This window comes from Ammospiza nelsoni, chromosome 5, assembly GCF_027579445.1.
Source record: "Ammospiza nelsoni isolate bAmmNel1 chromosome 5, bAmmNel1.pri, whole genome shotgun sequence".
In the NCBI taxonomy this organism is placed as follows: domain Eukaryota; kingdom Metazoa; phylum Chordata; class Aves; order Passeriformes; family Passerellidae; genus Ammospiza; species Ammospiza nelsoni.
In genome coordinates, this window is record NC_080637.1 from 471,048 (window position 1) to 483,448 (window position 12,401).

The 12,401-nt window shown below is 54.6% G+C and overlaps 1 protein-coding gene across 3 annotated transcripts in view; it reads left to right on the top strand.

Annotated features, from left to right (window-relative positions):
- The window catches only part of PPP6R2 (protein phosphatase 6 regulatory subunit 2), a 55,643-nt gene that overhangs the window by 12,667 nt on the left and 30,575 nt on the right, over nucleotides 1-12,401 (top strand). For all 3 annotated transcript variants that reach the window (XM_059472516.1, XM_059472514.1, XM_059472515.1), the window contains exon 2: nucleotides 7,603-7,735. The gene's annotated coding sequence lies outside the window, so the exon portion shown is untranslated. The remainder of the gene's footprint in view (nucleotides 1-7,602; nucleotides 7,736-12,401) is intronic.

A 12,401-nucleotide genomic window follows, 5' to 3' on the forward strand; every position in this document is an offset into this window, starting at 1 on the left:
GGGCCAGGGGGGGTTTTGGGGAAATTCCCCATGGAAAGGGCTGTGCAGCCCTGGCACAGCTGCCCAGGGAGCTTTGGAGTCCCCATCCCTGGGCTGGCTGGCTTTGCAGGGCTTTTCCAACCTAAATGGTGCCAGGATTTTGTGATGCAAATGCAGAGATCTCTTTAATTTGTCGGATATTAAGGAATAATGAAGAAATTCATCTTTGTAGCTCACAAGGGGAAAACAAAAGGAGATTCTTGGCAAACTGGTGAAATATTTTGGTTGAAATTTTATCTGTGAATTTTAAGTGTATCCCAGTGGTTTTCACTAAGCAGCTTGGGCCGGGGAATGTCTCAGGGAGCTGAAGTGCCTCTTTTGGGGGTGTGTAGCAACGATGAACCCCCAGTGAGTTGGGATCACTGCCTCCAGGCCTCTGGTGTGTCTTGCTTTGCCTTTAGTCAGGGATTCCAAAAAGAATTGAGCAAATGAGAGAGGCAGGGAGCAAAGGGAAAGGTGCTGAATGAGAATGGGGTTATGTAAAATCCTGATGTCAAAGGAGCTGTTTTAATTTTGTGCTGCCACTTGGGAGGGTGTCCCAGAGCTGCCCCTGAGGGAGAACCTTGCACAGGTCCTGTCCCTTGGCTGTTCCTCATGGCTGGCATGGGATGGGCTCCTGGCGTGGTGTAATTTGAGAGCAGGGGGGCTGGGTTCATGGAATTGTGGAATCCCAGACTGCTGTGGGTGGGAAGGGACCCCAAATCCCCTCCAGTGCCACCCCTGCCATGGCAGGGACACCTCCACTGTCCCAGGCTGCTCCAGCCCCAGTGTCCAGCCTGGCCTTGAGCTCCAGGGTTTGTGTAGGAAGCATTTCCTTTCCTCCTTTGAGTTTCTCACCATCCTTGGTGCCTCCACCATTCCTCTGAAGAGAAATCCACAAAGGTCTTGGATTCAGTCTTTGCTGTGTTAAAGATGAAAATGGGAATTTTTCCATCTTGGAAGCAGAGACAGATTGTGTTGCTCAGGAGTCTGAGGTGGGAGCCTAAGGAGGTTGAGAGAGCTCTGAAATCACTGAGTAGCTCATGATTCTCTTCTCCTGGCCGACTGAATCCCAGAAATACTGAGGCTGGAAAAGCCCTTTGGGATCCCTGAGTCCCAGCTGTGCCCAATGCCCAGAGCCCTGAGTGTCACCTCCAGGAACTCCTTGAACACCTCCAGGGATGGGCACTCCAAAGCTCCCTGGGCAGCCCCTGCCAAGGCCTGACCCCCTTTCCATGGGAAATTCCTGCTGAATTCCTGCAGGATGGTGACTTCTTGTCACCCTTGTCCAGCACTCGCAGGAGGAGGACTCTGGGATGTGCCTGCAGCCCCCATCAGGGCTGACCTGAGACATTTACAGGGTGCTCTGAATTCTGGACAGTGTTTGCTTCTCTCTCAAGGAAATTTGGGTCCTTTTTAGGGAAGTGAAATTGTGCAGTCGAGAAATGTTGATAACCCAAATGATCCCATTTCTTGGGGATAAAAATACTGGCGAGTGTAAATGGTTGTGAGGTGGCAGTGGGGTGTGATGTATGAGCCTGGCACCGCTCCTCGCCTGCTTTCCTGGGAGTGCCTGACAGCTCTGGGGATGGAGCAGGGCTGGCTTCCAGCTGGGCAGGGAGGCAGAGCTGTGTGGCAGGAGGTGGCAGAGGGCTGGGAGTGACCCTGTCCCTGCCCTGGCGGTCACCAGGCAGCACTGGGACCCCTGGGCACCCTCCATCTCCTGCAGCTGATGCTCTGCAGCCTCCAGCTTCTTCCCAGGGAGCCCTGGGCAGGGATAACCATAACAACAATAACAACAGCAACAACTGTGCCTCTGCTTGCAGGTGTGGGCAGTTCATTGCCGTCAGGAACTGCACTGGGAAGTCCTGGGCTGTGTTTCCTCTTCCAGGGCTGCCTGACCTTGGGGAAGGATCTGCTGTGGTTGGGGTGACTGACTGGAAAGCCACAGCAGCTGCCCGTCCATCCTGTGGTGTACCTGGGATCACAGAATCAGGGAGTCTCCAGAGCAGGAGGGGACCCACAGGGATCACAGATCCAGCTCCTGGCCCTGCACAGACACCCCAACAATCCCAGCCTGTGCAACCCTGGCAGTGCTGTGAAAACGCTCCTGGAGCTCTGGGGCTGTGCCCGTTCCCTGGGGAGCCTGGGCAGTGCCCAGCACCCTCTGGAATAGAGCCTGTCCTGATGTCCATGCTATCCCTGCCCTGGCACAGCTCCATGGAGATTTGAAAAGATTTGGAGCAGGCTCTGGCAGCACAAGGTGCTGGTTGTGTGCTGGATCAGCTCCTGTGGAAGATTCCTAGAGCTTGGCCAAGAGTTTAAAATAGTAACTGGTCTTGGTGGCTTCTCCAGTTACCAGGATCATTGCAGGGATCTCATGATTTGCATATCGTTTTCCAAATGTCCACATGCAGAGGAAAAGAAATTTGCTGTTGCTCTGACCCTGAGGTGAAGAAGGAAGAGTTGAAATGATGTTTGCCAGGAGTGGATTTAGGGATGAGCTGGGGCTGGGAGCAGCTGGCAGCGTTTGGGCAGAGAGGGGTGGGCTGGCTGCTCCTCCACAGGGATGGAATGGGAACTCCAGGAAACTGCCAGAGGGTAGCCATGGATGTGATCTTGGCAATGAGGAATTCCTGCCTGGGCTGGCATTGCCACAGCAGCTGGGGCTGCCCCTGATCCCTGCAGTGCCCAGGGCCAGGCTGGGCACTGGGGCTGGAGCAGCCTGGGACAGTGGGAGGTGTCCCTGCCGTGGGCACCCCCTTGTCCTGTCCCTGCAGGCCTTGTCCTCTCTCCCTCTCCTGGAGCCCCTTTAGGCTGTGGAAGGGCTCTGAGCTCTCCCCGGGGCCTTCTCTTGTCCAGGTGAGCACCTGCAGCTCTCCCAGCCTGGCTCCAGCCCTGGAGCACTCCATGCTCTCTGGACTCTGGCCAGCAGTTTGTCTCAGCTGTTGTTTATTTACTGTTAGAACCAGTGCCTCTGGGAATATTTCAATTCCTGTATTGGGGTTGAGGTTCAGAAGAGTTGATGGAAGGATCTGTATGTATGTATATGTTTGTTTATTTATTTATTTATTTGCTGGAAATGAGGAGGCAGCACAGACCAGAGCCCATCCCAGTGACCCCATGGCTGTGTGCAGTCAGGGATGGGCTGCAGGAGTTGGTGGGTTAGAACTGACCAGGACTATCTGGAGTGACCATCCTGGTCAGTTGGTGTTTGTGGTCACTTGGCTGTTCTGGCTGAGCATTGGGGCGGTGCCTGGATGGTTTTACGGCTCTTCCAGCCTTTAATGCCTCAATTCCTGGCAGAGACAAGGAGGATTAGGGAAGTGCTGCCGGTGTCATAAACCCCCAAGTTCAGAAAATCAGTGCAGGTGTTGATGGTATAAAACTCCAAAAATGGGAAAACCTCTGGACCATTTTTCCCAGTCTTTGCATCACTCACATCTGCTGGAGAGAAGCTGGAAAGTCCCAACTGTTTTAGGCTAGGATTATTTTTTCCTTTGAGTGTATTTAGCTATGGAAGGGGCTGCCCAGGGGGGTTTGGGGTGCCCATCCCTGGAGGTGCCCAGGGAATTCCTGGAGGTGGCACTCAGGAATCTGGGCTGGGGACAAGGCGGCGATTGGGCACAGTTTGGACTGGATGGGCTGGGAGGGCTTTCTCAACCTCAGCGATCCTGGGATTTTGTTGGGGCTGCTCTTAAAGCAGGTGGGAAGATGCTGAATAAATCCCAAAATTCATGTGAGTGGACATTGATTAGGGAATAGTTTGTGGTTGTTCTGTTCTGTCACCAGTGCAGGTACCCTGGGAAATGCTGCTTTTCCTTAGTTCCAACAGCTCAAACTCTTCCTTTATCAGTGAAATCTTGAGGGAAGTTCTAACTTATATAAAAGGTTGAATTTAGCTCATCTGGGCTGATAGTTCTGATCAACCATGATAAAGTAACTGAGGCAGTGGGAAGACTTTAAATTTTGTTAAAAATAGCTGGATTCTGTATGTGTCTGTCCTTTTCCAAATGCTCCCATCCCACTGCTGCCTCCTGGGATGAATGGGAAAGGCAGGAATTCTGTTCCTCTTGTGAGGCTCATGTTTAAGAGTTAAATGGACCTTTTGATTGTTTTTATTGAGGAATTCCTGATTCTCCTCATCCTTTTCCAGTTCCTTTTGCAGGCAGAGAACCTTTTCCTTGTAGTTGGGTCAGAGCAATGGTGGGTATGTATTTGCCTTGGGGAAGGGGCACTGCAGCCCCTGTGCATCCCTTCTGCCTGGGTAATGGGCACTGCAGCCCCTGTGCATCCCTTCTGCCTGGGTAATGGGCACTGCAGCCCCTGTGCATCCCTTCTGCCTGGGTAATGGGCACTACAGTCCCTGTGCATCCCTTCTGCCTGGGTAATGGGCACTGCAGCCCCTGTGCATCCCTTCTGCCTGGGTAATGGGCACTGCAGCCCCTGTGCATCCCTTCTCCTGGCTCCCCTGGAGCAGTAGGCACAGAGCAGGAGGAGCCCCTGGGATGCAGGCTCAGGTGGGATCTCAGGTTGTTCCCCAGAGGGTGCTGGGCACTGAGCAGGGCATGGTGCTGGCCCCGAGGCTGCCAGAGCTCCAGGAGCATTTGGACAGGGCTCCCAGGGAAGGGATCTGAGGGGTGTGTGCAGGTGATCCCTGTGGATCCCCTCCAGCTCAGGATACTCCATGAGTCCATGAGTCCAAGGGCAGTTCTGTGCTTCCATCCCTGTGCTGGGTGTTGAATTCCCGGCTCCCTTAAGCAGAGGGGCACAGGGAGGGATCCAGGCTCTGCCAGAGCCCATCCCTGTCCCTGCTGGTTGGACTCAGGGATCCTGGTGCAGGCTCTGGGGTGGGCTCTGAGCCCTGTGTCCTGCAGGGATGTGTTACACACACAGCCCCTGGCACACGTTCTCACAGGAACAGCCACAGAACAGCGGGTCTGCTCCTCCTGGGCTCTGCAGATCCTCCAGCAGGGCTGCTCCAGGTGGAACTTCCCTGAGGAGAGCTTGGGAGGGGAGCTGGGATGTACTGAACAGTTGTTCATGACTTGCTAATGTGTAAATGCTTTTCCAAAGGCACTGGAGAGGTTTTTAGTGTATTTTAGGCTGCTCTGTAACGAGCTTTCCTTACTTGCCTGAGTGGATTCCATGGAAAGTGGATTCCATTGCATATTCCTGTGGAATATCTTGGAGCCATCTGTCCTAAGGCATGGAAGGTGTGGCCAAGGTGGGGAAGGTGGGCTCTGTTCATTGGATATTGTCATACAGATGTGTGGAAAAGCTGCAACACACTCTGATTTCATTCATGTGCTTGGAGCTGAGCTGTGAATCTCCCTTAAAGCTATGGCCCTTGGATCCCTGGCAGTGTCCCAGGCCAGGCTGGACACTGGGGCTTGGGACACCCTGGGACAGTGGGAGGTGTCCCTGCCATGGCAGGGCTGGCACTGGATGCACTTTAAGGTCCCGCCCAAACCATTCCATGGTCCCTCATTTATACAAAATGGATTTCACTCTTGATTGATCTTCTCAGTTTGTTCATATTATTTGGGCTGTGTCTTTCCAGTGCCAGCCACAGCTCTTTGTGTATGTTTGGGATATTTTGGACCAGCTGCTGTCTCATGGGAGGAGCTGCAGGTCAGCAGCCTCTTGCACTCCTTTGGGGTTTGCTCCCACCAAACTTGGCCTGAGTTCTGTGGGTGTTTGGCCAATGTCCTCCCGAGGGGACACGGCTCCGTTTGTGCTGCCCTGTGGGTGCTGGCACCTCGGCAGAGTTTGGGTGCTGTGGGAGTGAGGCTGGATGGAGGGAATTGTGATCATCAGTGGCTGTGCCAGCCCCTTGGCCCTGGGGAGCACTGCCAGCAGCTGCTGCTGCCACCAGGCGTGTCCCTTGGCCAGCAGATGTGTCCTGGTGACACAGCAGTGACAGGGGGTGGTGGCAGGAGTGCTGGTTGTGGTGACACAGCAGTGACACGGGGTGGTGGCAGGAGTGCTGGTTGTGGTGACACAGCAGTGACACAGGGTGGTGGCAGGGAGTGCTGGCTGAGGTGACACAACAGTTACATGGGGTGGTGGCAGCAGTGCTGGCTGTGGTGCCATGGCAGTGACGCAGGGGTGGCAGCAGTGTCCGGGGTGTCCCTGGAGGCTCTCCATGAGGATGTGTCACAGCTCAGGGTTGCGGGGGTCGGCCAGGCTGGATCCCTTGGTGTCCTGGCTCTGCAGGGACGTGCAGTGCCTGAGGGAACTGATGGAGAGAGGCTCAGGTTGGATATTGGGAACTAATTCCTGCCTGGGGGCGTGGGCAGGCCCTGGCGCAGGGTGCCCACAGCAGCTGGGCTGCCCCTGATCCCTGGCAGTGCCCAAGGCCAGGCTGGGCACTGGGGCTGGAGCAGCCTGGCACAGTGGGAGGTGTCCCTGCCATGGCAGGGGTGGCACTGCAGGGGCTCTGAGGTCCCTTCCCACCCAACCATTCCAGAGCTCCATGGTTGTGGGATGCAAAGCCAGCTGAGACTAAGACAAGTTCTCCCTTCCAACCCCCCCATTGCTCCCTGTCCCAGCTTCTTCTGTGCATTGTGAGAATTCCCTGTGTTCTTCCATGGCTCTTGCAGCCTTGAGCTCTCCAAAGCATCAGTGCCCATTTAAGCCAGAGCTGTGCAGAATTTGTTTTGCTGAGGAAGTGTCCCTGTATATGGCAGGGATCTGGCTCTGCTCCCAGGGAACAGGGACAGGAGGAGAGGGAGCGGCCTCAGGCTGGGCCAGAGCAGCTCAGGGTGGAATCAGCAGGAATTTCCCCATGGAAAGGGGTCAGGCCTTGGCAGGGGCTGCCCAGGGAGCTTTGGGGTGCCCATCCATGGAGGTGTCCCAGGGGAACTCCTGGAGGTGGCACTCAGGGCTCTGGGCTGGGGACAAGGTGGCCATTGGGCACAGCTGGGACTGGATGGGCTGGGAGGGCTTTTCCAACCTCCCTGAATCTGGGACTCTGTCGAAGACTTTTGGGCACAGATTCTGGGTGACAAATTTTAGAAATAAAACCCTGAACAGTTTTTGTTCTCATCAATGCCCTTGGTGTGGGTCAGTGTTGTACCTGCAGTTAAGTAACCACTTACTGGATGATGAGGAAATACATTTATATTCATATTGCATTTAATTTCCATTTGATGTGGGGACCTGCTGCTGGTTGGTCTCTGCCTGGGTGTGTCCCACAGCACACCAGGAATTCCTGGATTTCAGGAGATTGGTTAAAGCCCTGCTTGGAGTTGTGGGGGAGCTCATGGGCTGAGCCAGGCTTGGCTCTTCCCCTGTGATCCCCTTGCACTATCTGTGGTTGTTCTGAGCCTCATCCAGCCTGGCCTTGGACACTGCCAGGGCTGGGCAGTTCATGTTTGCCCAGTGCTGCAGAGGAGGGGAACTGGGATAACTGGGAGGATCCTGAGTGCCCTGATTGGTGATTCCTTGGCAGGGACTGTCAGTCCCTATGATCTTCCTTTGAGCTGAATGGTTCTGTGAAAGTTCATTTAGGGAAAACAATAAAAGCCTTTGGCCCTCAGGTACCTTTGCTTATTAGTAACTTTTAAAAATCTTTTCCAGGATTGGAATCTTGCAAAGGAATTCACACTGGATGAAAACCATTTCCTGAAGCTGGGTCTATTCCAGGAACTGTAACCCAAATGTTTCTCTGTCCGTGGAGGAGATTTCACATTTGAAGAAACTTCTACCGAAGGTAGGAACATCTCCCTGTCCTTTTGTCTTGGAATGGGTTGGGTGGGAAGGGACCCCAAAGCCCCTCCAGTGCCACCCTGCCATGGCAGGGACACCTCCCACTGTCCCAGGCTGCTCCAGCCCCAGTGTCCAGCCTGGCCTTGGGCACTGCAGGGATCAGGGGCAGCCCCAGCTGCTCTGGCAGTGCCAGCCCAGGCAGGAATTCCTCACTGCCAAGATGCCACCCATGGCTGCCCTCTGGCAGTGGGAGCCATTCCCTGTGTGCTGTCCCTGCAGGCCTTGTCCCCAGTCCCTCTGCAGCTCTGCTGGAGCCCCTGCAGGCCCTGCCAGGGGCTCTCAGCTCTCCCTGGATCCCTCTCTTCTCCAGGTGAGCACCCCCAGCTGTCCCAGCCTGGCTCCCTGGGAGCTGAGGGGCTCCAGCCCTGCAGCAGCTCCGGGTCCCTCTGCTGTTGGCCCCAGGGCTGCTTTGCAGGTGGGGTCTCACCTGAGCAAAGGGGTAGAATTCCCCTCTGCTGTGGGATCAGCCCAGCACTGGGGGATTTCTGGCCAGGGCCTGTGAAGTTCTTCATTAAGTGGCCAGTTAATTCCCAGTAATGAGGATGAACTCTGTGATGCTGCTGTGATGCTGGGTGCTCAGTTCTGGTGGCTGCTCCTGGGATTGATCCTGGTATTTAATGCCTTGAGTCATCTGAGAGGGAATTGTGGTGTCCCAGGGATGTTCCTGGGATGGAGTTTGGGCTGAGGGGCTCAGTCCCTGTGTCCCTGTGCCATCCTGGAGCCTGGGCTGCCTTTTTCCCCATGGAAAGGGGTCAGGCCTTGGCAGGGGCTGCCCAGGGAGTTTTGCAGTGCCCATCTCTGGAGGTGCCCAAGGAACTCCTGGAGGTGGCACTCAGGGCTCTGGGACAAGGTGGGCACTGGGCACAGCTGGGGCTCCATGGGCTGGGAGGGCTTTTCTAGCCCCAGGGATCCTGGGGTTCATGGTGTGCTGGCCAGGAGCCTCCCTAGAACCAGGTTCAGCTGGGAAAAAGTGTCCCTCAGAACCTGAGCTCAGGTCCATAGTGGCTGGGAAGGGCATGGAGCTCCTCTTTCCCTGCTCTCCTGGGCACTGCTGTGGCTGTGGCAGGAAATTCCCTGTGGAGGTGCCACGCCGTGCCCTCATTGTGGGGCAGGAAAAGGGAATGGGTTGGGATCTCTCACCAGAGTTCCCAGGGAGGAGTGGGAACCTTCCAGCAGAGCAGCTCAGGCACACAGCAGGAGCTGCCCTCTCTGCAGCAGCACTTCCATTGTGGATTCACTGCCCTGGCATTCCCTGGAGCTGTGGGAGCAGTGCATCCTTCCCAGAGCCAGCAGTGGAGTGGCTGACTCAGGCGTTTTCCTCTTGGGAATTCCGTTGGGAAAAGCTACCCTAATGCTCCAAAGGGAGAGATTTGATGTAAAACAAGTTCTGCAATGGAAATAGGGCATGAGTTAAAGATGCACAGACTGAAATGGTTAGGTGGGATATTGGGAAGGAATTCCTGCTGGGGCGGTGGTGAGGGCTGGGATGGAATTCCCAGAGAAGCTATGGCTGCCCTTGGGTCCCTGGAAATGTCCAAGGCCAGGCTGGATGGGGCTTGGAGCTCCCTGGTCCTTGTGACAGCTTTGGTAGGCTCAGCCTAATTATTTTTGTGTCCCAGGCAGATGTTGATTCCCTGCTGTTCCTCTTGGGAGCAGGGATCCTTCTGGGATCACTCCCAAATCCACTGGTTTGGGATCTGCCTGTGCCTTTTTCTCTTTCTGATTTGTGCTGATTCATTTCTTCCCTTTCATCCCGCTGCTGAGTCACCAAAGGGAGGGAGTTTTGCTCTAAAGCTGTTTGGGAGTTCCATGCCCAACCCTTCTCTGGGAATTCAGCTGAGCCACTGATCAGCCTGGCCTTGTCCATCTGTGTTTTCCAGGTGGATTTTCCAGTGGTGGAACAGTTTGCTGGAAAAGCTGATTTGGGGGTTCACGTTCAGCAGGTTCAGTGAAGTGAGATTTTGTTCCCCGGAGCTGGGATAACTGTTACTGGATAACTGGAATTAAAGGTGGAGAGTTCTTGGGTGGATGTGTGGTCCTGGTGTTCTCCAGACTGCTTCCCATACTGGAATTGGAGGGAATTCCCTATGTTTTGGGGTATTTTTAGTTGCTTTGTGTAGCAAAGCTTAAAATTATTTATTCTTATGGGGGAAATAGGGAAGATTTTGTATTAAAACTTGGTAAAAAAAAAAAAAAGAGCAAGGTTTAAATTTCCATCAGGAATCTGTGTCTGTCCAGGCTAAAACCCACCCTGGATGAAACTGGGACCTGTTCAGCTGGGCCAGAGCTGCTGGAGTTGGGGTGGCTTTGGGATTTTGTACTGGGTGTTACCGGGATGGCGGGAGGATCCCAAAACTCTTTTTGGGAATGTCCCTCCTTCAGCACTTCCATGTGCCCCCACCTAGAAAAAACATCCAGTGATTTATTTTAGCAGGAATGATCTTAAATGGACCTAAAAAATCGGTAAATCTTGGGAATTTTGTCCTGATTTCCAGGAGACATTGCCTGGGGGGTTCCTGCCCCTCCCTGTTCACTTTTCCTGGCACTGGAGTGCACAGAGCACTTTGGAAAGGTTGGAAAATGCTGTGGATGTTTTCTCTGTGCCTGTGTTTGCTGGGGCTCAGGGGGGCCCTTGGTGACACAGATCTGGCTGGGAACGACCCTGGGAGAGATCACAGCAACCCAGGGCCTGGATACTCCTGGAGCTGTGGGATCAGGGGGGCTGGGAAAGTCAGCTGAGGGTGTCCCTGTGTCCCTTTGGAGTCACCTGGGAGTGACCCTGTCCCCAGCACCGTGTCCCTGTGTCCCTTTGGAGTCACCTGGGAGTGACCCTGTCCCCAGCACCGTGTCCCTGTGTCCCTTTGGAGTCACCTGAGGGTGGCCCTGTCCCCAGCACCACGGCGCCGGGTCCCTTTGGAGTCACCTGAGGGTGGCCCCGTCACTGACACCACGCCCCCAGCCTGCTCCCCTGCTGTTCCCACTGCAGTCCCCAAAGGGAGCCTTGGTTTCCTGGAGCTGCCGGCAGCAGGAGCCTGGGTTATCATCCATGAAAAATAAATAATTAAAGGACAAATTCCCCACTGGAATTCCCAGGCAGGAGCTCCTCGGGCTCAGAACATTCTGTGTAAAACATTGATTTTGTCCTTTATGCAGATGAGCAGCTCTGGGGCAGGTACTGTCCAGGACACGGCTTTGGGGAGGGGGTAAAATGAAACAAAATACAATACAATAAAATAAAATAACATATAACAAAATAAAATAAAATGTGTCCTCCCCCTAGCTCCTGAGCAGGTGGAGAATAAGAAAAAGAACTGAACAGAACAGAGGTGGCAAAAGGGGTCCTTTGTTTGGGGTTTTAAGCAGCAAGTGCATTACTTGTTGGAACTTTCTATAAACTCAGCAGGAATTCTGTTGGCAGGGAATTGAATATTCCCAGCCCTGAGGAGGCAGGGTTTGTTAGTCTTGGAATTCTGTGTTGGAACAGGGAGATTAAATATCTCCTGCATTGTCCCAAAATTGAAACACCCCAACACTGTTTTTTTATCATGAATAGGAATTCATTTATGGGCTGAAAACTGATGCTGCTGTGCTGGGACAGGGGAGCTTCGATCCAGTTGGGGCTCAAAGACACACCTACGGAAATCACCTTCCCTGGTGCCTCAGGCTGGGGAGGGCAGGGCTGGATGGGATATTGGGAATGAGGAATTGTTCCCTCGCATGGGGTGCCCAGAGCAGCTGGGGCTGCCCCTGATCCCTGCAGTGCTCAAGGCCAGGCTGGGCACTGGGGCTGGAGCAGCCTGGCACAGTGGGAGGTGTCCCTGCCATGGCAGGGGTGGCACTGCAGGGTCCCTTAGGCCCCTTCCCACCCAGCCATGCCAGGATCCCCTGAGCCTCAGTGCCCACCCTGAGGATCTGTAATTGCTGTTGTTAATGAGCTGTCCCAGAGCCTGGTGCCCACAGGGGTTGCTGTGGAGTTCTCCTTGGCTGCAGCCTCACTGCTCCTTCCCAGCCCTGCAGCTCCTGCAGAGCCTTGGTGGCAAACACAGGGCTTGGGGGGACACTGGAATTTCCCTGTGGGGCTGGGAGATGCTCCCTGGAGAACAGCTCAGGTCCAACCCCACAGCAGGAACTGACACAGAGCTGCCCTCCTGGAGCCCTCGTGGGTGTTGCTGTTATTGGATATTCCAGAAATAAAACCAGCAGCTGGGAAGGGCTGTGGGTGTCCACCTGAACAAGGGAAGACATCTCTGCTTTACTGGTGGCAAGAGTGACCTAAATTTAAACACTGAGATGAGAGAAGTAGCAGATGCCATGGAATCAGAGAGTTCTGGAATGGTTGGGTGGGAAGGGTCCCCAGAGCCCCTGCAGTGCCACCCCTGCCATGGCAGGGACACCTCCCACTGTGCCAGGCTGCCCCAGCCCCAGTGCCCAGCCTGGCCTTGGGCACTGCCAGGGATGCAGGGGCAGCCCCAGCTGCTCTGGCAATGCCAGCCCAGCACCTCTCCACTCTCGCAGGGGAGGTCAGGCAGCTTTTCATGGTGATGTATAAAAAGTTCAGGAAAGCTGTGGCATTGCCAGGATTACAATGGGTGTCAGTTTGGAAGGTGAGA